The sequence below is a fragment of the Microtus ochrogaster genome, unplaced genomic scaffold (assembly GCF_000317375.1).
Source record: "Microtus ochrogaster isolate Prairie Vole_2 unplaced genomic scaffold, MicOch1.0 UNK2, whole genome shotgun sequence".
In the NCBI taxonomy this organism is placed as follows: Eukaryota; Metazoa; Chordata; class Mammalia; order Rodentia; family Cricetidae; genus Microtus; species Microtus ochrogaster.
In genome coordinates, this window is record NW_004949100.1 from 2639419 (window position 1) to 2645262 (window position 5844).

Genomic DNA, 5844 nt, shown 5'->3' on the forward strand with positions numbered 1-5844 from the left:
CATCATTACATTCAACAGTTATTTTTTACCTTCTATATACTTTATCATTGTCTATGTATATAGTGTGAGGGTAGGTAGGAAGCTTGCTCTATTGCGCAAGATTGCAGTAAGAGAACCATTTTATATAATTGTTTCTCACTTTCCCTTCCCCAGGAATTGGATTCCAGCTCTCAAGCTTATGGGATAAAAGTCATTTTCAGATGAGCTATGTAGTCAGCCCTGAAATTAAATATATATATATATATGTTTTCTGAGACAGGGTTTGTAGCTTTGGAGTCTGTCCTGAAACTAGCTCTTGTAGATCAATCTGGTCTGGAACTTAGAGATCTGTCTGACTCTGCCTCCCAAGTGCTGCAATTAAAGAAAGGCATGCATCACCTCTACCTGGCACCATAAAATGAAATTTTAATAATAAAGGAGAAATGGAAGAAGAAAATGTTGAAATTTTATTTGCATAAATTTTCAAATTATAAAACAATCATACTTGCATTACAGTAATGAGAGAAATACATAACACATGATCAAAAGGAAACTGCGTAGCTTAACAATAATATAAGCTTACAGAAGCTGAGAAGCCATTCCAGCATGAAGGACAGAGAGTTTCCTGAGCTTCTCAAAGCATTATTTCAACAGTGTTTCTCTGTTCTGCCTTTACATTTTACATCTGGTGCTCCAATGAAAAGGTAACTTAATCATCTTCAAATCCAAAGAACAAGCAAGTCGTGATCAATGTCTTCTCCCAAAATGATCCTTGGTATAATATAAACTCCGGATACATAATATGAACACAGGATTCAAATGTAGGAGCAGAGTTTTTAAGAAGAAATATAAAGCACAAATAATATATGTTACGTCCACATCCGCAATTCCCGATGAGCTGACAAAGAAACCAAGAGTCCTGTATGTAAAAGCAAAGAGCCTTTATTTTAATCAAGTTTGTAAACTCGGTCTCCCCACATGTCCAACGTATTGGAATAACCAGAGAGCCCCGAGCTCAATTAGAATAGGGTTTTATAGTAATAAAGGTGGGGGTGAGGGGTTTCTGAGGTTTTAAGACGCCTTATTGGCTGACATTCGTCTAGGGTTTCCTGGTTGACTGTGAGCTGCAGGTGTTTCTATCTACAGTGCTTGGAATGCCAGGAATTTCCTTTGAATGGTCTGTTCTTGGTGGGGGGGGAGGGGGGTGTCAGGTGATCTCAGCTTGTGGCTTCTCTGGCAGCCTGGCTTTTTCTCAGGGTAAACAACTGGGACTCCAGCCTCTATTGAAATTCGTCGATGGCCGGAGTCCCAGGTGATAATGGCTGGAAGAAGTAAAGACGTAGATTATCATGGCTGGCCTTCACAAAATATATAATACAGGGTCTCAAGGTGCACCTGCAGCACGTGAGATGGAAAGAGGAGATCACTTGGGGGAAACTTCAGCTTTTGTAGTCTAACTCGAGATAGAGAGACCAGGGACCAACTTCAAAGTGTCCTTTCGCCCAGAATTTCTGTGGCGGTATTGGAAATAGTAACGCCTTTCTATTTTGAGATTAGAACAGATCAGAACAGTGAGTGAAGGCTCATGGTCATGAGGACAAAACGATTCCCTTCCCAGAGATTATCTCATAAATACATTGTATAGAAATGTGTGCCTTCAGAGGACAGCTCACTATAGGAGAAATGCAGCTCACATTTTATAGAAGTTTTGTCAGTAAGATTTTCCAGTCTCTGGATCTCTCAGATATTTGTGATAACTCCAACAATGTGACAAGAGTAAATATTTGTATTTATACTAGCCCAATCTCAGTTTGGGGGAAATTCATTAATCACATTTAAGAAAACTGAGTTTTATGTTTTAATGCAATAACCCACTAAATTAATCTTATTGCCTGACTTGAAATTCTTTTGTTTAAAAGAATAACTATTAAGTAATTATAAAAATCTTCAAGCTCAGGGAAATTTATCGATAAGCTTTTCAGGTGGTCATTTTTATTAAAATATGAGTGAGCAATACTCATGGATATAAAGACAAAAATTTCCTTTGTTAATTGAGAATGCATATGCATATATAACTCATTTTGCACAGAAATCAATACTATGACATAAAGTTTTAGTTGAATGAATACTTCAATAGGGATTTGTCAACAGTGCTAAAATCTCTTAGTATTTGCTCCTAGTCTTTAAAAATATTCTTTTCTAAAACTTGTTAAAATAACAGATCTCAAGTAGAATGGGACATTTGAAGAATATTCAATATGTTCCAGTAGCCCCAGATTTTCTTTTATCTAAGAAGATAATTTTCATATTTAGACCCTATTATATTGTAAAGAAATTATGACATAAAAAGCAACATCTCCTTACAAAGTCAGCCAAAAGAAAATGCTAGAAATTATTGCATCAATATGCTGTGCTGTGGATATTAGTAGAAGGACTAGTTGCAGTTGGAGTGCTTACTGCCTAATTTTAAAGCTGAGTTATTATTGAATACACATGCTCTGATTTATTCAACAGAATATTTATGGCCAGACTGTCACTACGGTGTCATTTTATAGGAGTGAGCAAAAATTCAACACAGCAAGTGCTTTCCAATTTTGAGGCATTTTATGAATGTATTTAAATGACAGGAAAAATATGGCTTATTCCATCAGTTACATCAAACAAACAACAAACAAACAGGCAAAAATCAGTCAAAGGAGTTTTTGACATTTTCCATAAAAAAAAAAAAATTGTTGATGATCAGAAAACTCCATTCCTGAGAAAATGTCTAGGTATTCTATAGAAATTTCAAAGAACTATTTTTTATGCCCTTCTTTACTTATGACTTTTTACCTGATGATTTTCTTCAAAAAACATTTTATTTGTATTATTTAGTAACCCTGATAACCAAACAAAATTTGTAGATTGAAATTTAATATTTTCTTTGCTTATTTGAGCTCTTTGATTCATATAGTGGTTTGCCTGACTGGCTACTTTTATGCAGGATAAAGCAAGAAGTGGTTAAATAAACTTGTCATGTTTCTTGCCCTCCCTTGCCCCCTCCCTTTCTCCCTCCCTCCCTCCTTCCCTCTGTCCCTTCTTCCCTCTCTCCCTTCAAACATACACATGCACATGCGTGCGCGCACACAAACACACACACACACACACATGCACACACACATACACATCATTTCTAATGTATTAGTCTGCTTAGTCTGTATAATATTACTTGTATATGTGTCTCCATGGCTGACCAATTGATTTTGGATAGTCAGTTAGCGTGCTCTTCCCTGAGGAAGATTATTTCTCTTGCTCTTAACAATCCTTATTGTCTGTAGCTCTTTGTGTAGGGTTGAAGCCTCTTGGTCTTTCCTCTAGCCACTTTGGCATGTCTCCTCTTGCCATCATATTTACACAATCATAATGTGGATATGCTATACAGTAGCTTCTTATAAAGCTAGAATATTTTAAAAAGCCACAGAAAATGTATCATTTATGTTTTTTTTAAAATTATGTATATGAACAGAATCTTATATTTACCTTACATTACACATATATAAGTGTGTGTTACTTAAAATTACATGTGTGTGTATGTGTTTATATTTTTAATGAAAATGTTTCCCCAAAACCATAGATGAACAAAGTCTCCAGGGTCAAACATGAGAAATCTCCTTTTGAGCTGTCATTCATGGTAGTACAACAGGACCCCCAAATGGAAAGGCTATGAACTTTGCCATTGTTTGCTTCCAGGAATTAAACATAAGACCCTGATGTTGAAAACCATATGCTTCAGATAAAATATTTTGAAGAATAATAATGAACTGACCTGGAATCCACCTTCCTGTGAACTGATAACTATGGTTTCTGAACAAGCTATGCAAGATTACAAGAGAGAAAAGCAATCAGAAGTACTAACAGCTGTAATGTCTATGCATAGCAATAGTTATGAGAATGCCAAAATATCTCAAAAGGTACAGTATTGACACTCATATCCTGGTGTAATGAACAGATATCCAGTTGTAATTAAAGCCTGCTTAATAGGAAGGAATGAATGTCTATTACTGTAAATCTATCCACAATCCTTAGTGTTGAGGTCATGACCCCTAGAATAGTAAATCCACTATTGCTGCTTCACCAAACCAATACAATTTCTAAATCTATTATTTATACTTATTCTTATACCAACAGATATTTAGCTCTCACTATTCACCAAAGAACTTTCTTTTGCAGCAACCAAGACCATTACAGAGAGGTAAAACTAGTCAAAGTGCAGACAGGAACTGAGAGGGGATCCCAGTCTCACTGAATTCATGTAAAACCCAAGCCCTACACCCACGCTGAGGAATATCAGAGAAGAGGAAGAGGAAAAACTAGGAGAGTCAGAAGACTACTGTGGGACATGTTTTGGTGAGACACTGTCTTCTATATATTACAGGGAAGCTCAACTCGTGAAATTGTTGCAATATGGCCACCTAAACAAGAGATGAACTATGATATCCCCCAAAAGAATAAACACAGGCAACTATGGTTGTTGGGAACTAAAGAATCAGAATTTTATAGGCACAAACATTCTATCACTGATAGAATGGCCAACAGGTCAGCTTTTAAAGCATGTGAACAGTGTTAAATGATTTAAGGAGACTGTTTTTGTAAACTGAAACACACACACACACACAGAGAGATACTCACATTTGTTCTTAATAAAGTTGCATTACTTGGGCTTCAGAGTAGTTACCCAACATCCAGAGAAAACAAAAACACCAATGTCAGATATATGCAACAATTACAGTTAAAGCATTAAAGAAGGAGCCTATTACTTTGAGATGGAATTATGAGAACGAATTATGATGAAATTGAAGGAAGAATGGAAGGAGAACGATGTGAATAGAGCACCAATACATGGAATTAAAAACAAAACCAACCATGGAAGAGTTATACACAATGACTTAGATATCCTTAGTACAAGGTAAAAAATGTTCTTCATCAGCATTAGAACAACATGTTTTCTCATCTCTTTCTAGCTCAGTCTATGCTATTATAATAATATCACATATATACTTTATAATATCATACTTGTAGTTTAAGTGTTTTTTTCCTAAAATCTAATATATTCTTACTTTATTTGAATCATAGCTAAGCAACACATTAAACAGAAAATTTTCATGTGATATGAACATTTGAAAAATGTCAGACCCAAACCAACATCAAAATGTTTTCATGTCCCACTTCCATGTATTGGCACCATGGTTTCCTGCTAGATCTTGCTCTATGCTATGCTCAGTACTATAGTTCTTGTTTTAAAGAAACTTTACTTTTCAAATTTAGAAATATTGTATAAAATTGAATGCATTCATCAATTTGATACTCAAGGTTTATCTCATGTCTACAAAACAATAAGAAAAGATATAAAGTAGATTCCTAATACAAAATGGTCAACTGAATTTATTAACTTAGATAAATGTATCATATTGGGGCAACATTAATAGGCTTCATATAATGAAGAGTTTTATAAGTCTATTAAATTTCCTTATGGAATTCTGAAAGAGGAATGAGTTTGTGGAATTACTATAGCAGAAAGCTGTAAAAATCAATATTTCCGAATTGGATGTGGCAAAATACCTGCTCCAATAATGTCATCATTAGGATATTTAGGAATGGCCTAAAATTTAGGAGATTAGATCATTTGATATTTCAATCTGATTGACTAAAATAATTATTCTATTTTTAAAAAGCTGATTACAAAGCCAGAGACATGTCTCAGTAAGTAAAGATGCTTGTCACTGTGCCCATTAATCCCAGTTTGTTACCCAAAACCCACATGGTGAAAGGAGAGAACCAATGCCAAGAGTTTTATCTGACCTCTAAGTGCTGCATGCATTTAAGCAC